Raw genomic sequence first — 13,855 nt, 5'->3', positions numbered from 1 at the left:
CTGAAGAGGAACAGGAGTGAGTAATGACTTAAAAGTGTTCTGTTTCTCACAGAAAGGTATTAAACATCTCAAATGTTTAGTGTCAAATAGATGTTTTATGATATGTCTGTGTCCTTTTTGGAGATTGAAATCTTGTAGTTCTCATTCACTGTATTATGTATTTGAGCTCCACTGCAGAATGAAAGCCACGCAGCATCAACATGAGTCAGTAAATGATGGCATATGACCTACATAATTAATCAGTTAAAGATTGTGATCTTTATTCAAAGACTAAAGAGATCTTAATTACAATTGATCCTAATTTGCATGTTTATTAAACCTTTGACTGCGTTTGACCCAGAGATAGCAGTTGTCATGTATATTAATGGAATGCCTTCAGTGTTTAGTGTTTTCAATCAGTATTATGATATCAGTGTTAAAAAAAAACGTTAAACTTGTCACATAAGTACTCGGCATATAGATCAGATATAAACAATTTTATTTATGATAAAGATTAAAAATGACAATTGTAAACTTGATGTTTAAAATAAAGCTTGCCATTACATTGTTGCAACAACCATTAAAAATGTATTTATCACACAATTCAAGATATTGAGCAAAAGTCCCGATTCATCTAATATAAGGAAATGTGAAGTTTTGACTGAGTTTAAGCATAAATTCTAAATAAGCTTTTTTTTAAATCTGAATTTAAATGATATATTATTGATATCCACCTAAGGGCAGCACGGTGTCTCAGTGGTTATCACTGTCGCTAACCACTGTCCCCTCACAGCAAGAAAGTCACTGGTTCGAGTCCTGGCTGAGTCAATTGGCGTCGGAGTTTGCATGTTCTCCTTGGGTTTCCTCCGGGTAATCCGTTTTCCCCCACAGTCAAATCACATGTGGTATAGGTGAATTGGTTAAACTAAGGCCCCGTTTACACCAATACATTTTAATTTTAAAACAGCGTTTTAGAATGAAAATGATACACAATGGCGTTAGGCAGCTCTAAGGTCAAAACCTGGAAGCCATAGTGTGCATAAATGAGAGCGTTTATGGATGTTTCCCAGTACTGGGTTGCAGCTGGAAGGGCATCTACTGCGTGTAACATATGCTGGAATAGTTGGCGGTAGAGTTCTGTGTGGGACTGTTTTTATAGTCCCGCTCTCATCAGGTTTTTATCCGCACCAACCTCGCTGTATATTCAGCGTTTGTTCACCTGCTGCCCGCTTAGAATAATTTTCTACCAGACCCGATCGTCCCCGCTACATTACAATCTGGTTTTCAAAATCTCACCTTAAAATTGGGTATTACCAAAAAGAGAGAGATAACAGATAAAACTGTTTGTTGTGCAAAGGCTAAGTCAGTTTTTTTTGCCCCTTTGTCATGCGTGCCATATTAAACATGAGGTTCCAGTCTTGTAACTGCTAAAGGGTAAAACTTTAAGCTATTATGACGTCGCGCAGAGGGTAATTTTTTTTCCATTTGCATCTATAATGCAAGGAAAAGACTCCCATACATCAGACTTGACGGATGTGCATTTTCTAACAGTAAACTGACTGTTTTCTAATACGAGCTGAACGTCCTTCGAGGACAGCACATCTTCACTTTTCTCTGCCATTATGCAGATGATGTGCGCACAAACTGTGCGAAAAAAAAAAAGCACTGGTCATTCGTTTATCATGTGTTACAGTTACTTGCTGTGCAGGTGCTTAATAATAATGAGGAAATCACAGATATGCTGTTCCGAAATAACGTCAGGAACACTACATTGTTAGACCGCTGTTTTCAGTACGCTGTTTTGTTTGTCCATATTATTGTCCATTTATATTACTTACATTCAGTGTTGGGTGTAATTAGTTACAAAGTACTGTAATTAAATGACTTAAAAAGTAAAGTAAGAGATTTAATTACAATTACGTATAATGGACTTGCCTTAAATACTGAACATAAATTCAACAATTCTGTATAAATCAGCTCAGAGAAGCAGAGAAACTGTTACAACATGCTTAAGAAAAAATAAACTGAGTCAGAAATGAATGACGATACTATTTCTTATGCACATGTCATTCATTATTTTAACATGTTTCATGTTTTGATACATGTATTAATCAAAGTGTTTTTAATAAAGCTATAAAGCTAAAAGGCCCTGTTTGAGTCAAATTTAAGGAAGTAAGGGATTCATTTCTATTGACTGTATTCAGAATTATCAGGATTTGAAGTATGGTGTCGCGTAATTGCATTCCCTGTTGAGTAATTAAATTACTTTTCAGACAAAGGTATTAAAATACAATGTTAATAATGTAATTGGTAATTCATTACTTTGTTTAAAGTATCTTACTCAACACTGCCTATACAGTACAATTATATTCAACATGTCCATAATTTTGTGCTGAGTATTTTGGGTTATTTATGATCTGCTAAATGTCATTTGTTAATAAGTAGCCTTTAATTATCAGATAGTTGAACTTTGAGGAGAATAACGACCCATCATTGTACTGTTTTTCAATCATTTCACTGATTGTTCAAAGTTTAAGGGAAGCTACTCTTATAATTTATTCAAAACATTAGATCATACCTGTTAACATTGGGATGTGAAAATAAGGGATATGCCCACCGTAATAAGGGATTTTTTTCCGTTTGATTACATAAAATAACAGGTGTCACTTTAAAAATGCACAGATCTAACAATATAATAAAGGCATTAGACTGCTTTCCTAACTTTTTATGCTCATTTAAGACGAAATTAGTTGTGTTTGAAAAAAAGAAAACCGAAGATTGACATCTTTAGATATTATTAATATTATTAATTGTGTATAAGTCTGTTTAAACACGCACCCAAAAGCCAGACTTTCGCTCCGCTTTAAATCACGTGTACAGAGTGCGTTTGGGAAACATAGTCTATTAATTACTATGGAGGGCGTCAGCTGACAGTCATGCACAGTTATATGACTGTTTTGAGGATTGCATAGGAGGGGTGACGGCACCTGTTATGAAAAAGAAGGCAATCGCGCCGTTTTTATATTTTTTTCAAAGTCTTCTCGTGCCTAAACAAAGCGAAAGCACAGAACAGACTTGCATTTAAGAGCAAGGGGCACCACTGGTGGTTCGGCGGTATGGGTTGCGTATAAGGAGGCTCGGCTCTTTAATGTTTCTCGCCACCCTTCAGAGAAACACTGAAAATACGGGAGAAATACGGGAAAATACCTTAATGGGATGAAAGCGGTACAGAACTGTAAAATAAGGGAGAATCCTGGTAAAACGGGAGGGTTGACAGGTATGCATTAAATTCAGCAAAACATGTAATGTAATCTTTAAAAAACAATTGCCAGAACCTCCAGTATATCACTTGTTATTTTTTTTAATTGTCTACTCAAAAATGCTTGGTTTCAATAAATTTGTGTTGCGACAACATGAAGGAATTAATCTTATCTGTGCTGCCAAATGTAAGTTGACATAAAACAATTAAGCTGTCCCCCAAAACTCAAGAATTTAGTAAAAAAAAAGAATTTAAAAAAGTAGATTGAACAAACAGCAAACATCATTTGTTTTTTTGTGTATTCAGAATCAGAATTGTGTTCTCTATTTTATTTAACACAACAACAACAAAATAGTTCTTTGTTTATCCACAATCATGCAGCTCTACACTGAATGACAATATTGATTAGGGTATCTCTTTAAACCTAAAGTGCATCATACACATCACTTACTAGACCTTCTTACCAAAGCTGGCAAGAATGTCAGGAAAACTAGGACCTGATGGACAGATCTGGAGACAGTGACACAGATAACAATCCGCCATCACTGAACGCAGTATACCCCTCCTGGTCATATAGACACGGCCATCTTTCCCCATGGCCTGAAATCACAACATTCATTGATGATGGGGTCTCACACAGATTCCCATCAGTGATATCCTGACCTCCGAGTGCTAAGACAAACACAATGAGCCGGCGTGAGTCAGCTTCTGCCCACAGAGTTATCATTTATCTGTCTTATTGATCGTCACAGCGAGGCACACGTGTGCGTTTGCTCCTTTCAGATAAGAAGCCGATTTCTGTGAAGAGCTTTTGGCCCAGTGGGCTCCTGTTTTTATCTTGTGGCCAGTGTAATGTTCCCATGGGATTGTATTTTACATCTGAGCGAGAAGGTCAGAGAGGATGTGGAAGAAAGTGTCTATTTTTAACCTATTTGAGATCAGCGGCACAATGAAAATATAGCTCGCATTAGCAGGGAATGGCTGGAGCGAGTAAATCCGCTCTTAGACCTGTGCTCTCTGAAGTGCCAGCAGCTTACGATCACATCCACTGTAACCAAAGCCAATGTTTTACATTTCTGCTGTTCAGCTAAGTGTGGAAAGGTGTGAAGACCCAATATTTTATTTAGGATTGGGTCCAGTTCGAAGATTTTAAGAGCCATAGGTAGGCAGTCCAAAAAAATTTAAAATAATAATTCTACTAAATAGTTTATTTAGTACACTTTTCTATAAATGGACACTTTTTTGCAACCTTGATTAGTTCAGTTATTTCATTTCATTGTCCTTCCTCTTAATCCATCATTTCACTGATTAATCCCAGGTCGCCACAGAAGAATGAACTGCACTTGATTTGTGTGTTTAATTTATGTGTGGTATACTAAATCAATAGATTACTAATTTAATGTCAGTTTTCAATTTTGTGATGAATTACTAAATTGGTATCTGCCACATAAAGCCAATGTTATCTCATTGCAATTCGAAAGTTTTTGATTTAGTGGCTTATTCGTATGAATTTGTACAATTTAGAGCGAGTTTCATTGCCATTGAAGGTTGCAACACAGGCTCATTATGATTACATACATTTCTGGAGAGAGCAAAATGCGTCCCAGGAGCTACATTTTTTGCAGATTTTGTTTTCCTTTTTTGCAGTTTTAGTTGTTGCCACCAGAGGCAGCTGTGTACGCTTTTTCAGATCTCAAATTTCCCTTGTGAGGCCATTCATGCCTGCTGTTCTCATGTAGATCCACTAGAGGGCATTGTCGACTGACTGACCAACCGACCAACCCCACCCCCCAGCCTCCCCCTTCCCTAAACCCAGCTAATAGTGTTATAAAAATCACAGATTGACCCGCCTACCATTTCCCTATACCCATCCGCAGTGTTTTTAAAAGAAATCCAGAAAAATAAAAGCACCTTCATTTTTACCATGTTTTCAAATTTAAACCACATTCTAGCCATTTTATTTACTTGTTTATTTATTTTTTGGCTTCTGTTTTTGTCTTACCTGTCTTCTGGACCTGTTCTTTACTGGATTAGTCAACTCCTCTCTGCCTCCCAAATCCTCTGACGTACATGGCGAGCTAACTGGACAAACTGGTAACAGCGAAAAAAAACGACCATACGCAGGCAAGCTGTCAGCTGGTAAGTGAGAAAAAGGAACCCTACATAGCTCTGGCTACATAATTTGCGACCTCCAGAAATGTATATAGGGATGTTTTTGGAATGAGCCTATGTTTGAGGGTCAGGTTTAGGGGTGGGCTTTTGTGCCATGCCTGCTTTTAAAAATCTTACATTTTTGTCCAACTGAATTAGCCACTAAACTGACAAAACAAATGAGTTGTGTTTCCTCATGAGATCAGGCTACATAAAACATATGCCAGAGTAATTGGTGGTTCATTCCACTGTGGCAATCCCTTAAAAATCAGCAAAAAAGCTGAATAAAAGTGAGTGAATTGCGTAATAAAGAAAGTCAATGTGTTAAATGCAAAAAGCATTAAAAGCTGAAATATGTTGAACACCATAGAAATGAATGAGACTGGAAGTCTTGAAAAAGTTACAATAACCTCTCCGCTCATATTATATAAAAAAAAAATAAGGTGAATAGGCCATGGTAATGCTTTTTAGTGAGTGAAATCAGGGATTTTAGTTCAGGGAATTTGACATTTGACTTAAAGGGCACCAATGATGAAAACCTTTTGGAAGTGGCTTGGTCAGAACTGTGTGATGTGTAGTGTGTCCAGTCATACTGGGGTAATATAAAGACAATAGGTCTTTTTTTATTGCCTGGTGTTAAAATAGGATCCAAATCCCTCCCATTTCGAGGTCCTCTGCAACATGATGCAGGAGTGTTGTTTCCCCGCCCACTAATTTATTTGACAGTTGCTTATTAACATGTCTTCGTAGTAACGCATATAATCAAATCTACAAGATAGGATGTGCACAATGCAACCATGTTTAAAATGCAGGGTTGCATTTTAAGCAACTAGCATGAAATGTGATTAAGAACAATTTTAAAACAGTGCATGTTTGTAATGAACTACAGCAGGGGTGTCAAACTCAATTCCTGGAGGGCCGAAGCCCTGCACAGTTTAGTTCCAACCGTGCTCCAACACACTTACCTGTAGGTTTCAAACAAGCCTGAAGGACTCAATTAGTTTGATCAAGTGTGTTTAATTAGGGTTGGAACTAAACTGTGCAGAGCTGCGGCCCTTTTGGAACTGAGTTTGACACCTGTGAACTACAGCAATTTTTAAGTCTTTTTCACCACAGCTGCATGTCAGTACAATGGATATTAATGTGTATTCTGTCATATTTATTATGCAAAAACAGTCCAAAGTTAAACGTGCGCTGTGTGTGTGCGTGAACTTTGTAACAACATTGTGTGTGACGTATCGAAAAGCTTAAATTAAATCCACAACAAATACGTCAAATAATCATTGGGAAAGTTGTTACTGTAGTATTTCTCACAAACGTTACAAATCTGCTTCTTTCATGTCTGTCACTGTGCTGTTTATCTGACGCAGCCGGAGACTGAGGCACACTCTGACAGGCATGTGGGAACGGTGGGCGGGGAGAACCAACATTAAAGGCACATGCCACAAAAAAACAGCTGCAAGATACTCAGAGCAGAAAATGCCAATGTTCTGAAAGATATAATAAATAATCTGATTGGTGTTTTAAACTGAAACTTTACAGACATTCTGGAGACACAAAAGACTTATCTTAAATCTTAAAAAATGAGGTAAAATAGGTATCCTTTAAAGTTTTTTTTAGTTTGGTCATTTCATTGTTGTATCAATTGTTAAATGCTGCATAGTGTTTCATTTGGGTGGCAATTTAATATTTTAATTCTCTTTCTATATAGGGAGTTACAATATTTAAACTAAAAGAAATTTCAGAAAGTTTGAACCGAAGACAATGCCATTTCAACATTTAGTTTTTCAGCTCTTGTTGTCTGTTTTTGGTCAGATTGGGACAGTAAATATCCTCTCTTGTTGGCTGCTTTCCAAAGACCCCCACAGGGTCCTGCGGATTTCTATAGCTCCACATCCCTGCCGGGTTTAAAGCTTCAGCAATTTACTGCAGTCTAATTAAAGGGGCCCTGTATGGGGCTTTCATTGAGGTAAGCAGTTTCCCAACAGTGTCAGCTGAATGAATTATAAAAGAACGCCTATCATAATGAGGGGGTATTAATTAGTACAGGATTCTCTGGGAAAAAACAGTAAAGTTCCCATTCAAGCAAAGTGAAAGATTTGTGGTCTTGAAAGTAAATGTAAACCTGCGCTACAACCTTTCCGTCCTGCATTTGCAGGAGATCCATGCATGACTGCACAATCTTGTTTCAGAATATGTATGGCAGAGGAGGTTCAGGATCAGTGCCTTCTGGAAAGCTGAGCATTTATCTCTGTGCTGACGATATACACATGCATCTATAAAACACCTGTGGCTAAATAAGCATGAGTTCTGCACTGTGACCAGTTTTGGTTAAGTTACTTTTTAAAAAGTTATTAATAAATACTTTTGTATTTAAATGATTAAAAAATTAAAATGAAAACATTTTATAAACAATTTAATTCTTAAATTCATGAAATTCAGGTCGCTGGTTCGAGTCCTGGCTGCTCCAGTTGGCATTTCTATGTGGAGTTTGGATGTTCTCCCCGTGTTCACGTGGGTTTCCTCCGGTGCTCCAGTTTCCCCCACAGTCTAAAGACATGCGCTATTAAAAGACTGAGGTAACACGCTTTTTCCGCTCAAGGCTCGAGCACACAGCGCGCAACGGCAAAACTTGAGGCGCGCATAAGCAGAGCATTTATTCTGATAAATAAGGGACTTAGCCGAAGGAAAATTAATGAATGAATTCATAAAATTCCTGAATTTAAAACAGTCTTACTACAGTGTAACTGCAGTGGTACAAATTGAATGTCATTAAATTTAATTATGACGCTTTATTCAATATTTGACAAAGTACTAACTCATTTAATGATATACCTTAATGAAAATTTTAAATATAAAAAACTGAATAAAAGTGATTAGAAAAATGTTCATGACACAATTACAGTAGCCTCATGACAGTCATCATTATGACCAATTTATAACAAGTTATGTTGTCTTGGTAATGTCAAGTTGTCATGACAAAGTCAGATTATGATGAATTTTCAAGTTTTGTCAAGTTGTCATAAAGTCATCTCAAACAACAGCTACGTTTCCATCCACCTATTTTTATGTGCATTTTGGATATGCATTTTGATGGAAGCGCCGAGATGTGCATACATTTTGAAAATGTGCAGAAAAAACGTGTGCATAACTGAGTAGGATAAACTTATTTTCCATAAGAAAAGATGTGCATAAACTATGATGGAAACACTTTTATCGAACAAATTCCAGTATGCACATTAAAAAAAGTCATGTGATTTTGTTATAAGAGATCACGTAATGATAAAAATGTGTGTGAATGGACAAACCAGCAGGCTGAGCACATTGTAAAACATCTGAAATGTTGTTTTGGTAATTCTAAAATGCCTAACCATCTCAGTATTTGTGTTATTATATTATTAATTACCTTTAGAATTGTCAAGAGCATCTATGCTCCATGTCTGATGCCTTCAAATGCCACAACGCTTCCATTGCGTGTCGGCATCGTCTTCTGATGTGCAAGTCATTTATTAAATAAGGAAAAAATTGATGCAACTTCTCCCTTCGCAGCAAATTCCATTTTTACTTTTGACATTTGGCGCCAGTTAATCAGGATGTGACGATTTAGTTCTCTCTGACTACATGGATGGAAACGCTGCTTTAGTCGCACATATTTTATGTTAATTATTTTTTTATTTACATTTTTTTTTAGTTAAACATGGCTTTTGTCCTCTTTGCATTTAAAACGACAACTGCACTTATGACACTTAATGACGGTTATCAAGCAAGCAGAAAATCTCATTCATATTCATGCCACGATTACAGCCTTTTGAAGTGTTACCAAATAACTTAATTCTCTAAATTCGAGTCAATAAAGGCCTTTAAGCATTATTATAAATATGTAATAGCCTGGGTCAGTTGGCATTTGTGTGTGGAGTTTGCATGTTCTCCCCGTGTTCGCATGGGTTTCCTCCGGGTGCTCCCCCACAAGTCCGAAGTCATGCGCTATAAATGAATTGGGTAAGCTAAATCGTCCATAGTGTATGTGTGTGAATGAGAGTGTATGGTGATGGGTTGGAGCTGGAAGGGCATCCGCTGCGTAAAACATGCTGGATAAGTTGGCGGTTCCCTGATTAAAGGGACAAAGCCGAAAAGAAAATGAGTGAATGAATAAAAAGGTAATACTAAAAAGAAGAGTCTAAGCAATAGCACCATTTCTTAGAATTTTATCATTGTTGTTATTTCTAACTCAATTGTTTCTTGAATATGTGCAACTCGTCTTGATACATTTAAGCTTTATTTAGTTGAAAAATATAATTATTCTTCAAAATACAAATAAAAAAAATTGCTCTGCTGCTTTCTGATTTATACAGAACTACAGTAAGCACAGTGTTTAACGCAGGTAAATTATAAGTATTTGTAATGAAATTATCTAAACATTAAGAGTAATCCCTTTTTCAGCAGGCAAGTCATTTGATTACTTTATAACTAATTATACCTGACTGAGCCACAAACACTCCAAGATGCAGCTCAGGAATTAAAGCCTGTTTGCCTGTTTACACACACAGCAGGAGACAGCTGTGTTGGAATTGGCTGTATTTTTTAATGGATTTTGTGTTATTTTGAGAGAAAGACTATCCAATTTTAAAGAATCATACCGTAGAGCTCAATCCTGCTCCTGGAGTCTAAGCCCACACATTTTAGTGGTGTTTGCCAAGGCAAGCACAGATATTTGTACAGTTTGTGCATATGGTTATGGATTTCAATAAACCCCCATCCTTGTGTGTTATCTTCAGCACACTCATACTGCAGCACCTTTGCTAGACATGAGTGATACTTCAAATTATTCTAGGGGAGAGGCGGACTGTTTGTTTTACAACGATTAAACTTCTCTTGTTGACTTATGTTGAAGGAGAGTTCTGAGTCATACAGAGACTAGATTATGATTGAAAACACCAGACATATGCTTATTAGAGGGTGTAAGAAGATATTTAATGTGTGTTTAGGTTGCTATAATCAAGACTAAGCTTTTTTTTTTTTTAAATTAGCATTTTTGTGTTTATGAATTCATTCTAAAATGAATAGACATCCAAATTTTCACACTGAGGGACTCAAATGCAACTATTACAACAGGTTCAAATGTTTACTGATGATCCAGAGGGAAAAACAATGCACTAAGAGCCAGGGGGTGAAAACTTTTGAACGGATTGAAGATGAATAATTGTTTTTCTTAGTTCACCTAAAAATCATTTATTTTCATTTATTACTGATCTTCAGAAGCTACAGTGCATTAAAAATTGAAATAGTTGTCACCCCCAGGCTCTTTAAGCATCAAGGAGTTTTTGATTCTGTAATAGTTGCATATGAGTTCAATTGTCCTTAGTGTGAAAACAAAATGGATCTGAAAAAGCTGTCATTTTTGCAAAGGGTCTAAATACACAAAACTGTTTATGAGAATAAGAAAAGGAATTTGTGGGACGAGAAGGATATTCTATGGTTGTTAAAGTAACTCTCGGGGAACGGAAATGCTAGAAGGGGATTTAATCCACATATGGGGATTTCGTTCAGAAAGCCAATCGTCTGAAAGATTATTTAACGGGCCAATGAAACGCCAAATGAATTGCACTTGATGCTTGTTGCAATCAATTTAGCATAAAAGCACAGCGAAAGCAAGGTGAGGCAACCTTTTTAAAGGGCCACAACACCCCCCACTTTCGGTTAAAGTCTACTTTAAGATTTTTTCAAAAGATGCATGATTAATGGGCGTGGAGCTCCGCGAGCATCGGGCAGGAGTGGGCGTGGCCAGCAGGGGAGAACGTGAGCGAACGAAGCTAGCTCACAAAATGAGACAAACCGTGAGGAGACGCATGAGTTTATAGTTTACAAAGTTAAAATGCAAAGAAATGAACAGTGATTTAATGCCCTGCTACATTTGTTATTCGTAATTTCATATACACATAACCACAATTTATATCATTGTAAAGATAAGTGTGTTCATGTAAACCCTATAAATGAGGACTTCTCCCTCAATCCCCGTATCCAGCAGGTCTCCTGACCTGTCTATTTTAACCGTTAGCCCTGCTGGTAATCTGGAGGATTTAGGCAAACACAGCAGCACAGTGATGTGTCTGAATGTGAACGAACTCCTGATAAAAGACAGCGTCCGCCATTCTCTAATTCTCGTGTTGCTCTCCCGACAAAAATGCTAGCAGCACACACAGCTTTGCTGTATGATCGGCCCTGACAAGATCGCGGGGGAAAACATGCAACAAACCCCGTGGATCATGGAAACAAACGCATGTGAGCCTTCATGAATGGCTAAATACTGTGTGCCCGTGCCGTGGGTCCATGACGTGTCTCACAGCTCGGGCTTGACTCTGGCAGGTCTCATGAATAATTAAGCAGCCGGCTCTTCTCATAGGATAAGAAACTCCGCTATGAATAATAATGAGAAACCGACGCGTCATCATTGCACTTGCAGTACTGCGCTACGTCGCCGATTTTGATCCCGCCCCAAAAATCATTTTAAACCCGGAAGCTAAAATTTGCTGACAAAAGCTCAAAATTATCCAGTTTTCCCCACAATTAAAGCTGACAGGTGCTAACATTGTCTTAACTGATGCTCAACACACACAAATCTGTTAATTAAAAAAAAAAGTTCTCCAGGGTGTCCTGAACCTTTAAGCTAAAGAGACCTAAAGAGGAACAATCATTATGGCAATGGAATATAGCATTTCCGCTCCCCGAGGGTTACTTTTGTAACCAGGCCGTTCCCCTTCGGATGGGGAACTTCAATGCTATTGGTTGATTTAATCCACGTATAAGGAAAATGTCTGGAAATTGCCGTAATGACTGCACCTTAACTACGTCTCTGATGAGAGGATAGCCAGGCATAGCGTGAGCGCACCTGCATCTTAGAGGCGTCTTCCAACGTTTTCCCTGGCCCTTACTTATCCCTTTTAAAGAAGATTTAAAGAAGACATGGGTCTGCCTGTGAGGGACGACTGCACCGTGGCCAAATAAGCATATGGGATCGCCTCGTGGGTATCACGCATAGCAGGCAACTATACCCAAAAATGTGGGCTGACCAGAGGGCAGACCTACAACTTAATGGGCCAGCGAGTGACTCCTCCGATGAGTCAGTGCTGGGGGCCTCGGAGAATTCTGCTGGGCTCACCTAAGCGGGGAACTTTACTGACAGAGTGAATAAGCGCACATATCTCCGTGTTAGGGAGAATGGCACAGCAAGCGTGTTTCAACACCTTAACCGAGTTGTTTCCTCAATCACCAAGGGTTTCCTAATACCCTTGAGGAAACCTGCTCCACTCGCGAATTGTAAAACCTTGCAAATGTATTAGGTGTCGCCCAGCCCGCAGCTCTACAGATGACTGTTAAAGAGGCGCCGCATGTACGCGCCCTAGAGGATGCGATGCTCCGAGTGGAGTGCGCATGCAATCCTGGGAGACACAGCTCGACCTGGCTCTGGTAAGCGAGGGAGATGGCATTCACTATTCAGTAGACACTTCCCTGCTGCCGACCACCATAACAGACGAAGAACTGCTCAGATGATCTAAAGCTCTGAGTGCGGTCCAGATAAAGCGCGAACTGGAAAAAGTATTGAAAGGGTTGGGTCTGCCTCCTACGGGCGCAGCACTTGCAGGCTCACTACCTGGTCTTTAAACCGTGTGGTAGGAACCTAGGAACTACTTGGGCCTACTCAGGATAACGTAAGCTGGCCCGAAATCCAGGCAGGAGTCACTGACCAAAAATGCCTTCAGGTCCCCGACCCTCTTAATCAATGCCAACGCGACCAGCAGAGCTTTTTCCAGGGACAGAAATCTTAAAGATAATGAGTCAAGTGGTTTGAAGAGATCTGAACGCAGGCTGGTGAGAACGAGGGCGAGATCCCAAGAGGGTATAAGAGGGGGGCAGAGTGGATTAATTCGCCTAGTGCCTCTGAGGAACCGGATGATGAGGTTATGCCTTCCCACGGTGCTGCCAGCCACTGCGTTATGATGAGTGGAGATGGCAGCCACGTAAACCTTGAGTGTGGAGGGCGACAGCCTCCTCTCCAGCTTCTCTTGAAAGAAATAAAGCACAACGATGATCTGGCAGTTTCGGGGGTCTTCTCTGCGAGAGACACACCATTTAGTAAACAGACTCCACTTCAGGGCGTAGGCGCGCCTCGTGGAGGGCCTCTAGCCTGAGTGATGGTATTAATCACCGCAGTCTTAAGTCTACCTCACGTCTAAGAACCACACGTGGAGGTTCCGAAGATCGGGGCAAAAGTGCCAGATGGAGCCCTGTCCCTGAAAGAGTAGGTCCTCACTCAAAGGGATCTGCCAGGGGAGGGCCGTTGCGAGGAGGGAGAGCTCTGACATCCTGGTCTGATTGGGCCAGGGAAGCGCAACTAGCAAGACCTGCTCCTCGTCCTCCCTGACCTTGCAGGGTAACTGCGCGAGCAGGCTCACTGGGGGAAACGCATAT

The sequence above is a fragment of the Danio rerio genome, chromosome 6 (genome assembly GCF_049306965.1).
Source record: "Danio rerio strain Tuebingen ecotype United States chromosome 6, GRCz12tu, whole genome shotgun sequence".
Taxonomy (NCBI): domain Eukaryota; kingdom Metazoa; phylum Chordata; class Actinopteri; order Cypriniformes; family Danionidae; genus Danio; species Danio rerio.
This window is presented reverse-complemented; position numbering follows the sequence as displayed.